At 44.5% G+C, this 14,070-nt stretch overlaps 1 pseudogene; it reads right to left on the bottom strand.

Annotated features, from left to right (window-relative positions):
• Positions 1-4,468, bottom strand: part of LOC141098874 (pepsin A-like) — a 374,150-nt pseudogene extending 369,682 nt beyond the window's left edge.
• Positions 4,469-14,070: the final 9,602 nt, after the last annotated feature.

Below are 14,070 nucleotides of genomic sequence, written 5' to 3'. Positions count from 1 at the left end.
GAAGCTTGGGCTGATAAATGGCAAATGAGCTTTAATGGGGATAAATGTAAGGTCATGCACTTGGGTAGAACGAACAAGTTATATAATTATGTGCTTAATTGTAAAACACTGGGCAAAGCAGTCACTGAAAAAGACTTGGGTGTATGGGTGGACGACAAACTCACATTTAGTGGCCAGAGTCAAGTAGCTGCTGCAAAGGCAAATAAAATAATGGGATGCATTAAAAGAGGCATAGATGCTCATGAGGAGAACATAATTTTACCTCTATATAAGTCACTAGTGCGACCACACTTAGAATACTGTGTACAGTTCTGGTCTCCGGTGTATAAGAAAGACATAGCTGAACTGGAGCGGGTGCAGAGAAGAGCGACCAAGGTTATTAGGTAACTGGGGGGTCTGCAATACCAAAACAGGTTATTACACTTGGGGTTATTTAGTTTGGAGAATCGAAGGCTTAGGGGTGATCTTATTACAATGTATAAATATATGTGGGGACAATACAAAGACCTTTCTAATGATCTTTTTACTCTTAGACCTGTGACGGGGACAAGGGGGCATCCTCTACGTCTGGAGGAAAGAAGGTTTAAGCATACTCACAGACGCGGATTCTTTACTGTAAGAGCAGTGAGACTATGGAACTCTCTGCCATATGATGTTGTAATGAGTGATTCACTACTAAAATTTAAGAAGGGACTGGATGCCTTTCTTGAAAAGTATAATATTACAGGGTATATACACTAGTCTCCTTAATATTGCGTTGATCCAGGGAGCTAGTCTGATTGCCGTATGTGGAGTCGGGAAGGAATTTTTTTCCCCAATGTGAAGCTTACTGTTGCCACATGGGGTTTTTTTGCCTTCCTCTGGATCAACATGTTAGGGCAAGTTAGGATAGGATATGGGTTGAACTAGATGGACTTAAAGTCTCCCTTCAACCTTAATAACTATGTTACTATGTTACTATGACAACACTTTACTCACAGGACACAGAATATATCACACAGATACAGAGGGCAGGCCAATAGAAAAGCGGCAGGCCAGACATACATTACAATAGCCGCAGGTGGCCGGAGCCTGCCGATATTTACTGTGGGAATTACAAAGGTGGGGGGGCGACTGGGCGCAGCCTGTGACCTGATGCATTAGGGACATGCATCGCCCATGGAACCTATTATACATACTGCACAACATATTCAGGGTGCTGAGTGGTTCCGTAACACGTAACAATCGGGATGCCAGCATAATGGTATTTACTATAAGGATATGGGGAGTGAGTACATGTGTGGCACATTGATTAATTGATTGCGGCAACAGGTGATAATGGTTTGATGTCATCTTAACCATATAAATATGCCCTCTTTCCTCCACACTCTGCAGACAGCAGACAGCATTGAGAGTAGGAGGATTTACGTCTCTTGAGCTTTAGCACTATGGCACTTTTTAACAAGTTAGTCCCCTGAAGAGTTACTAGAATGAAACACGTTGGGACACCCCTCTAAGGGAAAGTGCAGGGCATGTGCAATATAGGGTGAGCTGTGGACTGCCCTTGTCAGGGCGGGAGTTTGGGGATCAGATGATTGCTAGTTTTTTAGGGATTTGACAGGGTATTGTCCTCCCATTGAGATCTTCCTGTGTGTATACAGAGTATCCCTGGAGACTCCTGGCCGTCTATACAAACCAGTGAGATTGTTCCTTTTTTTTACATCTCATCTATTGGTATTATTGTGACCATAAACTTGTTTGGTCTAATTATTAATATATATATGCAATTGGCTATGACATTGTGTGCTAATTGTTAATTTATGCTGTATCCTCTAGATAAATTGTTGCCTAATATGGAATACTAGCAGCATTTTATATCCTGTATGATGCATTTAGGTGGTTCCTTTTCCCTTTAGGGATTACCCACTGAATTGGCATCCTTTTTAACCACTTTTTGGTTGACACATATTGATTGGTTCTTTTAATTTATATATTAAAAGTTATGTTTTAATTCCACCTATTGCTGTATATACAAATATATTTTTGGGGTGAGATTTGTTTGTCAATTTTGACAGAAATTGGCTTTTTTGCTGTATTTGTTATAGTATGATATCCCCTCACATAGTGCAGGGAGAGAGTACACAACTCCTGAGAGTCTCACTGTCTCTTTTATATATATATTATACTGCTGTTCTCAGGAATTGTACTGGGACTATAAGTAATATAGTTATCATTGGAATGTGTCTATAGTGCTAAGCCACCTCACATAGTGCAGGGAGAGAGTACACAACTCCTGAGAGTCTCACTGCTGTGACCTTGAAAAATATACTGCTCTGTTCAGGAACTAAGACATAAGTACTAGGATTATCCCTCCACTTATCCCACCCCAGACTTCATGCTCTGATTCCCTCAGGCTCCACTGTGCAAACACAAATTCTGTAATCCCTAAGGAGAGCATAAGTCCTATCTACTGTAGCACAGACGTGTGCAGCCCAAACATATTTTACTGCTGATTATTACTTTCCCCAATAGTAGCATAGTGGGTCTCCGAATGTCTGACCTGTCCTCTTTACTGCCTGAGTGATTGAGCTCTTCGGATCACAGTGTAGTATCACTGATCAGACAACAGCATAGTATCACTGATCAGACCACAGTGTAGTATCACTGATCAGACCACAGTGTAGTAACACTGATCAGACCACAGTGTAGTATCACTGATCAGACCACAGTGTAGTATCACTGATCAGACCACAGTGTAGTATCACTGATCAGACCACAGTGTAGTATCACTGATCAGACCACAGTGTAGTATCACTGATCAGACCACAGTGTAGTATCACTGATCAGACCACAGTGTAGTATCACTGATCAGACCACAGTGTAGTATCACTGATCAGACCACTGTGTAGTATCACTGATCAGACCACTATATAGTATCACTGATCAGACCACAGCATAGTATCACTGATCAGACCACTGTGTAGTATCACTGATCAGACCACTATGTAGTATCACTGATCAGACCACAGCATAGTATCACTGATCAGACCACTGTGTAGTATCACTGATCAGACCACAGTGTAGTATCACTGATCAGACCACAGTGTAGTATCACTGATCAGACCACAGTGTAGTATCACTGATCAGACCACAGTGTAGTATCACTGATCAGACCACAGTGTAGTATCACTGATCAGACCACAGTGTAGTATCACTGATCAGACCACAGTGTAGTATCACTGATCAGACCACAGTGTAGTATCACTGATCAGACCACTGTGTAGTATCACTGATCAGACCACTATATAGTGTCACTGATCAGACCACAGCATAGTATCACTGATCAGACCACTGTGTAGTATCACTGATCAGACCACTATGTAGTATCACTGATCAGACCACAGCATAGTATCACTGATCAGACCACAGTGTAGTATCACTGATCAGACCACAGTGTAGTATCACTGATCAGACCACAGTGTAGTATCACTGATCAGACCACAGTGTAGTATCACTGATCAGACCACAGTGTAGTATCACTGATCAGACCACAGTGTAGTATCACTGATCAGACCACAGTGTAGTATCACTGATCAGACCACAGTGTAGTATCACTGATCAGACCACAGTGTAGTATCACTGATCAGACCACTGTGTAGTATCACTGATCAGACCACTATATAGTATCACTGATCAGACCACAGCATAGTATCACTGATCAGACCACTGTGTAGTATCACTGATCAGACCACTATGTAGTATCACTGATCAGACCACAGCATAGTATCACTGATCAGACCACTGTGTAGTATCACTGATCAGACCACTGTGTAGTATCACTGATCAGACCACTATGTAGTATCACTGATCAGACCACTATGTAGTATCACTGATCAGACCACTATGTAGTATCACTGATCAGACCACTATGTAGTATCACTGATCAGACCACTGTGTAGTATCACTGATCAGACCACTATGTAGTATCACTGATCAGACCACAGCATAGTATCACTGATCAGACCACAGCATAGTATCACTGATCAGACCACAGCATAGTATCACTGATCAGACCACAGCATAGTATCACTGATCAAACCACTGTGTAGTATCACTGATCAGACCACTGTGTAGTATCACTGATCAGACCACTGTGTAGTATCACTGATCAGACCACTGTGTAGTATCACTGATCAGACCACTGTGTAGTATCACTGATCAGACCAATATGTAGTATCACTGATCAGACCAATATGTAGTATCACTGATCAGACCACAGCGTAGTATCACTGATCAGACCTTCACTAGTATCGGCTATCACTGCTATATCACTACTATCACCAGAGCACTGAAGAAGGAATGAATAGGACTTACTGCACTAAAGCTTCAGCAATAGTCATGAAGACAAAGAGCAGCGGGAACTTCATGATGGCCAGAGAGCCGAGGTGTTCTTCACTGGGCTGGAAAGATCTGATCTTGTGCCTTTCATCCAGCCTTGTTCACACAAACACACCCTGAACTGCTGTTATCTAGCATAAAGCACCTTCATTGGTTCCTAAGACCACATGAGCAGGAACATTCTCCCTGAGATTATATCATTTTGGCCTCCGTTTATATTGACCTTGGTCTGCAGGAGACTTTCATGGCTTTGGGATATGGGTCTCATGTTGCTATCAACCTCTTTATTATCAAATCTGATTTAATTAAAGATTCAAGAGCAAATTACAAAAGTATAACCAAACAAAATGAATGCACCTTGCACTTAGAAGACCAAGCCAAACCAACAGAAAAAGTCAACATGTCTATCAGAGGTTAGGGAAAGGACAATGTGTAGAGTTCTCGAAGAGAAGACATTCAGATATAATTGAAGCTTAAAATCCACGCAGATATCCTGGATGGGTAAGAAATGTTAGCAGCACAAGGCTTAGAAAATAATGAGAAACAGTATCACATTCATGGCAGAAAATATCACTGACCGAAAGGGGTTCAACACTAAGGTATTATGGAATTACTTGGGACCCTCTTGGCGCAGGCTGATGGCAACGGTCATTGGATTCCCATTAAGGCCACAGCATTAACTCCTGAGAAACTTTTTCATCATAAAGGGGAAACGTGTCAAGTAGAAGTGTACTGGCCTTATGGTGGATATATCCATGGTCTATATGTAAACTGACACTTGAGATTTCTTTTATGACCCTTTGAGCAAATATTTGTAGGTAGTGCCCACATGTGCTGTCTAGCTATTGGTGTCACATACTGGTAAATGAGCTCACTGGCAGCTTCAATCTTGTCTTGGGATAGGATGGACACAGGGCATATCAAGGCCGGCCGATGGTTAGCAGAGGCACCATTTGTGCTGATTAAGAGCACCAACCTCCGTGGCAAGGTAGCGGTTCATACTAGGGTGTAATTGCCCAAGCTATTATTGATACTGCTCAGTGTATCAAAGCATTAACTGGACTGAGTGCGTAAAGATCCTTTCAGCTCATTCGAGAGACAAGGCTGGCGTTAGGGCTGAGCAAACAGGGCATTTGCCCAGGTCCTCCGCCTTTACAGGAGCCCCCAGCAAGTGGCATGCAGCTAATAGCGAAAGACCACGCAGCCGCTATGGAGCCCGTGAGTCAGGGGTGCAAGGTGCCAGCGTCGGCTTTGGGCACCATCACACATTCAACTATATCAGCATCCTGGATGCTGATACAATTGAAAAGAATGATGGAGGAGCGAGTGTCTGCGTCTGACGTCTCCGTTCAGTGGGCACAATGAAGTCGCTTTATTGCGCCATGCTGAGCTGGGAAGTAGAGCAGCTTAAGAGATGCACTGTGTAGACAGGAGCTGAGGGAAACAGAGAGGTTAATATTGCATTTTTTAAAAATCAGTGAGTACATTGTGGTGGCTCATTGGGTGTGCTTTACACTATATGTATTATATGGGGCTGCATTATACTGTATGGAGGACTATGGGAAGTGCATTATACTATATACATGACTATGGGGTGTGCATTATACTATATGGATAACTATGGGGTGTGCATTATACTTTATGGATGACTATGGGGTGTGCATTATACTTTATGGATGACTATGGGGTGTGCATTATACTGTATAGAGGACCATGGGAAGTGCATTATACTATATGGATGACTATGGGGTGTGTATTATACTATATGGAGGACTATAGGATGTGCATTCATTATACTATATGGAGTACTATGGGGTGTGCTTTATACTATATGGATGACTATGGTTTGTGCATTATACTATATAGATGAATATGGGGTGTGCATTATACTATATGGATGACTCTGGGGTATGCATTATACTGTAAAGAGTAAAACCTCATGCGTATCATCACAAAAATATGGTTTCCTCAGGGAAAACTTTAAATCCACAGTTCTTTACCATGATTGGTTTCATATTAATGTGGAAATGGGGAACTTAACATTTAATATTAACCATTAAAATTTCACGACACAATAAACATAGAATCAGAACCCTAAAAATGACAGACAGGAATGCGCAAAACCCGGGAGCTGATTACAATCCAAAAGACTACCAGTATGACTGGCAATGCAGTAAAATAAAGCTAATTGGACATAGGGGAACTAATAGTCTTATCAGAACCACTGATATTTTTGCCCACTAAGCCACAAACATGCATAGGAGGTCCGTAAATTGAAAAATTGGAACAATCTCACCAAACAGGTAGACGATTGAGTCTCCAATGTTGTAGAGGAAAACTCCTATGAAGCAGTGGATAGGAACCCATGAAGGCATATATCCTTGCCAAAATTAAGATTCAGTATTCCATTCCAAGAGAACCACCTCCCAACACGTTGTTAGGGCTGGCGGAACGCACCAGATTATAAAATAATAGTAGTAGGTGCGTTCGCAGCCCGGGGTCCACCGTGCAGAGGTGGTACACTGCTGCTAGACAATGGCGGAAGAATAGAGCGGCGTGAAAACAGTCACACGTGGGTTATGTCACCCAGTGTGAACAGGAGCCGACACTGTTACTTCACAGAACCGCACAGCCGCTGAACGTGGATGCCGGAGCCTGTTTAGCTCACAGGGCCCGGCCCAAGAGCGCACAGCAAACGGCCACAGAACTCTACCCCAAGAACACGGGGTTAGAATCCCTCTAGGCCCACTGGACGTGCAGCGTCACTGCCACGAACGCCGCTATAGACGCTGGCTATGGAGTATGGAGCACTTGCACTGAGGCGTGCCGAGTCACTGATGATGGCTACTGCCTGACTCAGACTCTGACCTACCTACGCCTAAGCCTGGGCGCTAGCAGGCTAGGCTGCGCAACACATGTGTACCAAGGGTAGGGGTTTCATAATGAGTCAGTCACCAGAGACATTCATACGTGCATTCATCACTCACTCCTTAGAGTCTGAAAATACAGTCTATCCTAGCGTATGGCCGAGCAGCCATGCGAACCTTTTATAGCCACGAGCGTCCAGGACCTTCCTGGCTTCTCAGACGGGCCAATCCGAACAGGAGCAGGACCTGAGCACATGACCTTCGATCTCCAATGGGAGATCACTCCACGGGCATGCTCAATGGCCTTTTTATGGGGACTTAGTCCCTGGAGAATCTCGCTGCTCAACAGCATGTATTGCCATAGCTGTGCCAGAGGTGGCAGCAGCAAGCAAACCCACATCGCTGGTCTGGGCAGAGCGCCGAGACCAACGAGTTTACTGAGCAACCTCCTCCGCAGCTGGAGAGGAATTGGAGACCGCCGGAAGTAAGGCTCGAGATTCCCGCTGTGCAGCGACCAGAACCCGACGCCTAACATGGCCCCCTCCTCTCTGAGCCTCGCTCTGCTCAAATTCCGCAATGAGAAGAGGAGCGTGGATGTTCTTCACCGGCTCCCAGGTCCGAGCCTCTGGACAATGACCCTTCCAATCCACCAAATAAGTTTTTTTGCCCCGTATCAGCTTGCATCCCACGATGGCATTGACCTCAAACTCGTCTTACGACAAGTCTGATGTCCCGGCAGGTGGCTCAGAAAACCGGGACATGTGAACCGGCTTAAGGAGAGACACATGAAATGTGTCCGAGATGGCCAAGTGTGGTGGAAGAGCCAAGCAATAGACCACAGGGTTGATCTGCTCGAGAACCTTGAATGGACCAATATAGTGCGGTGCGAACTTAGCGGATTCTACCCGCAGCCTGATGTTTCGAGCGGAGAGCCACACCAAGTCGCCAGGGGCGAAGGTCAGAGCCGTACGCCGGCGATTGTCAGAGGAGAACCTCATTCTCTCCTTGGAGGCTCGTATAGCATCCTGCGTGCGATCCCAAATGTCACGTGCCTCCACCGCCCAGTCTACCACCCTAGAGTCGGTGGACGACATGGGCATGGGCACGGGGACGCGCGGATGCTGTCCGTAATTTAAGAGGAAAGGTGTCTGACCATTGGAGTCGGCCACAGCGTTGTTCAAGGCGAACTCCACCCACGGCAGCAAGGGTGCCCAATCATCCTGCCTAGCCGAGACAAAATGTCGCAGATATTTCACCAGGGTCTGATTGGCTCTCTCAACCAACCCGTTCGTCTCGGGATGATATGCCGAGGAGAGATTTAGCTCAATGCTGAGCAGAGAACAGAGCTCTCTCCAGAACCAAGACGTAAACTGAGGACCCCGGTCGCTGACAATCTTATCCGGCATGCTGTGTAGGCAGAAAACATGTTTAATAAACAATGCTGCCAGGCCCTGTGCCGAAGGTAGCCGAGAGAGTGGTACCAGATGCACCATCTTGGAGAAATGGTCGGTGACCACCCAAATGACAGTGCTGCCGCTGGACTTGGGCAGACCCACCACAAAGTCCATACCAACCATCTCCCAGGGCCTGTCCGCAACCGGCAGAGGATAGATCAACCCCGCGGGCCTCTGCCGAGAGGGCCGATTCTGGGCGCAAGAGACGCATGCCCGAATATAGTCCCTGACGTCACGGGCCATATGCGGCCACCAGTACGTCCTCGCCAGGAGTTCAGAGGTCCGTTTGATCCCGAAATGGCCACCCACCCTGGACAAATGAGCCCAAGTGAGGACCTCCGGTCACAGATGGGGAGGGACCAAGGTCTTGCCCGGAGGTACAGACTCGAGAGCAACCGGAGCCACGCTCCTCAGGCTCTCTGATGGGACTATCAGCCGAGGCTCCTCCTCCGATGACACCACGGAGTGAGAAAGAGCATCGGCCCGGACGTTCTTCTCCCCGGAGAGAAAATGCAGTGTGAAATGGAATCGGGAGAAGAACAAGGACCATCTGGCCTGGCGAGAATTCAGCCGCTGGGCTGTCTGTAAATAGACCAAATTTTTGTGGTCGGTGAACACCTGGAATGGGTGGCGAGCCCCCTCCGGGAGGCGTCTCCACTCTGAGAATGCCAACTTCATTGCCAGCAACTCCCTATCCCCGATGGAATAATTCCTCTCCGCCGGTGTGAAGGTCTTAGAGAAGAAGCATGGGTGCTTCCGACCTTACGAGTCCTTCTGAGAATGGACCGCTCCAGCACCGACGGAGGAGGCATCCACCTCCAGGAAGAAGGGCTTATCAACATCAGGGCGATGTAGGATCAGAGCGCTAGCGAAGTGGGACTTAATGGAGGTGAAGGCCTTGGAGACAGTCTCCGACCACAGATTGGGATTCGCACCCTTCTTGGTGAGGGCTACCAAGGGCGCTACCAAAGTTGAGAAATGGGGAATGAATTGGCGATAGTAGTTTATGAACCCCATAAAGCGCTGCACCGCTTTGAGAGAATGGGGTTCCTGCCAATCCATCACTGCCTGTAGCTTGGCAGGATCCATGGCCAAACCCTGAGCAGAGATGATGTAGCCCAGGAAAGGCAAGGACTCCTGCTTAAACACACATTTCACCAATTTGGCATAGAGTTGGCCCGCAGGAGATCGAAAACTTTGCGAATATCTCTCCGGTGGGAGTCAATATCTGGAGAGTAAATGAGAATATCGTCCAGATAGACTACTACCGAGGTGGTAAGCATATCCCGAAAGATGAATTTCACAAAGTCTTGGAAGACGGCTGGAGCATTACATAGCCCGAAGGGCATCAACAGGTACTCATAGTGCCTTTCTCTGGTGTTAAAAGCCGTCTTCAATTCGTCCCCCTCACGGATGTGAATCAGGTTATAGGCTCCCCGCAGATCGAGCTTAGTAAACACTCTCGCTCCCCGTAGCCTATCAAACAGTTCCGATATCAGGGGCAGAGGATACTTGTTCTTAACAGTTATGGCGTTAAGACCCCTGTAAACGATGCATGGGCGTAATTCTCCATTCTTCTTTTGGACAAACAAGAATCCCGCTCCCGCCGGAGACACCGACTAACTAATGAATCCTCTTGACAGATTATCCCCGATATACTGAGACATGGCCTCTGTCTCTGGGAGAGATAGGGGATATACTCGACCCCGGGGAGGCTCAGCACCGGGCAAGAGGTCAATACCACCGCTCTCCTACATACAGTCCATGTAATGACAAAACCACTCTCCTACATACACTCCATGTAATGACATCACTGCTCTCCTACATACACTCCATGTAATGATATCACCGCTCTCCTATATACACTCCATGTAATGATATCACTGCTCTCCTATATACACTCCATGTAATGATATCACTGCTCTCCTATATACACTCCATGTAATGATATCACTGCTCTCCTATATACACTCCATGTAATGATATCACTGCTCTCCTACATACACTCCATGTAATGACATCACTGCTCTCCTACATACACTCCATGTAATGATATCACCGCTCTCCTACATACACTCCATGTAATGATATCACTGCTCTCCTATATACACTCCATGTAATGATATCACTGCTCTCCTACATACACTCCATGTAATGATATCACTGCTCTCCTATATACACTCCATGTAATGATATCACTGCTCTCCTATATACACTCCATGTAATGACATCACTGCTCTCCTACATACACTCCATGTAATGATATCACCGCTCTCCTACATACACTCCATGTAATGATATCACTGCTCTCCTATATACACTCCATGTAATGATATCACTGCTCTCCTACATACACTCCATGTAATGATATCACTGCTCTCCTATATACACTCCATGTAATGACATCACTGCTCTCCTATATACACTCCATGTAATGATATCACTGCTCTCCTACATACACTCCATGTAATGATATCACTGCTCTCCTATATACACTCCATGTAATGACATCACTGCTCTCCTACATACACTCCATGTAATGATATCACCGCTCTCCTATATACACTCCATGTAATGATATCACCGCTCTCCTATATACACTCCATGTAATGATATCACTGCTCTCCTATATACACTCCATGTAATGATATCACTGCTCTCCTATATACACTCCATGTAATGATATCACTGCTCTCCTATATACACTCCATGTAATGATATCACTGCTCTCCTATATACACTCCATGTAATGATATCACTGCTCTCCTATATATACTCCATGTAATGATATCACTGCTCTCCTATATACACTCCATGTAATGACATCACTGCTCTCCTACATACACTCCATGTAATGACATCACTGCTCTCCTATATACACTCCATGTAATGATATCACTGCTCTCCTATATACACTCCATGTAATGATATCACTGCTCTCCTATATACACTCCATGTAATGATATCACTGCTCTCCTATATACACTCCATGTAATGACATCACTGCTCTCCTACATACACTCCATGTAATGATATCACTGCTCTCCTATATACACTCCATGTAATGATATCACCGCTCTCCTACATACACTCCATGTAATGATATCACTGCTCTCCTATATACACTCCATGTAATGATATCACTGCTCTCCTATATACACTCCATGTAATGATATCACTGCTCTCCTATATACACTCCATGTAATGATATCACTGCTCTCCTATATACACTATGTAATGATATCACCGCTCTCCTATATACACTCCATGTAATGATATCACTGCTCTCCTATATACACTCCATGTAATGATATCACTGCTCTCCTATATACACTCCATGTAATGATATCACTGCTCTCCTATATACACTCCATGTAATGATATCACTGCTCTCCTATATACACTCCATGTAATGATATCACCGCCCTCCTATATACACTCCATGTAATGATATCACTGCTCTCCTACATACACTCCATGTAATGATATCACCGCTCTCCTACATACACTCCATGTAATGATATCACTGCTCTCCTATATACACTCCATGTAATGATATCACTGCTCTCCTATATACACTCCATGTAATGATATCACCGCCCTCCTATATACACTCCATGTAATGATATCACTGCTCTCCTATATACACTCCATGTAATGATATCACTGCTCTCCTATATACACTCCATGTAATGATATCACTGCTCTCCTATATACACTCCATGTAATGATATCACCGCCCTCCTATATACACTCCATGTAATGATATCACTGCTCTCCTACATACACTCCATGTAATGATATCACCGCTCTCCTACATACACTCCATGTAATGATATCACTGCTCTCCTACATACACTCCATGTAATGATATCACTGCTCTCCTATATACACTCCATGTAATGATATCACCGCCCTCCTATATACACTCCATGTAATGATATCACCGCCCTCCTATATACACTCCATGTAATGATATCACTGCTCTCCTATATACACTCCATGTAATGATATCACTGCTCTCCTATATACACTCCATGTAATGATATCACTGCTCTCCTATATACACTCCATGTAATGATATCACCGCCCTCCTATATACACTCCATGTAATGATATCACTGCTCTCCTATATACACTCCATGTAATGATATCACTGCTCTCCTATATACACTCCATGTAATGATATCACCGCTCTCCTACATACACTCCATGTAATGATATCACTGCTCTCCTATATACACTCCATGTAATGATATCACCGCCCTCCTATATACACTCCATGTAATGATATCACTGCTCTCCTATATACACTCCATGTAATGATATCACTGCTCTCCTATATACACTCCATGTAATGATATCACCGCTCTCCTACATACACTCCATGTAATGATATCACTGCTCTCCTATATACACTCCATGTAATGATATCACCGCCCTCCTATATACACTCCATGTAATGATATCACCGCTCTCCTACATACACTCCATGTAATGATATCACTGCTCTCCTATATACACTCCATGTAATGATATCACTGCTCTCCTACATACACTCCATGTAATGATATCACCGCTCTCCTACATACACTCCATGTAATGATATCACCGCTCTCCTACATACACTCCATGTAATGATATCACTGCTCTCCTATATACACTCCATGTAATGATATCACTGCTCTCCTATATACACTCCATGTAATGATATCACTGCTCTCCTATATACACTCCATGTAATGATATCACCGCTCTCCTACATACACTCCATGTAATGATATCACTGCTCTCCTATATACACTCCATGTAATGATATCACTGCTCTCCTATATACACTCCATGTAATGATATCACCGCTCTCCTACATACACTCCATGTAATGATATCACTGCTCTCCTACATACACTCCATGTAATGATATCACCGCTCTCCTATATACACTCCATGTAATGATATCACTGCTCTCCTACATACACTCCATGTAATGATATCACTGCTCTCCTACATACACTCCATGTAATGATATCACTGCTCTCCTACATACACTCCATGTAATGATATCACTGCTCTCCTACATACACTCCATGTAATGATATCACTGCTCTCCTACATACACTCCATGTAATGATATCACTGCTCTCCTATATACACTCCATGTAATGATATCACTGCTCTCCTATATACACTCCATGTAATGATATCACTGCTCTCCTACATACACTCCATGTAATGATATCACTGCTCTCCTACATACACTCCATGTAATGATATCACTGCTCTCCTACATACACTCCATGTAATGATATCACTGCTCTCCTATATACACTCCATGTAATGATATCACCGCTCTCCTACATACACTCCATGTA

Source organism: Dendrobates tinctorius, unplaced genomic scaffold (assembly GCF_039654945.1).
Source record: "Dendrobates tinctorius isolate UK_male_01 unplaced genomic scaffold, ASM3965494v1 ptg000096l, whole genome shotgun sequence".
NCBI lineage: Eukaryota > Metazoa > Chordata > Amphibia > Anura > Dendrobatidae > Dendrobates > Dendrobates tinctorius.
This window is presented reverse-complemented; position numbering and strand designations above follow the sequence as displayed.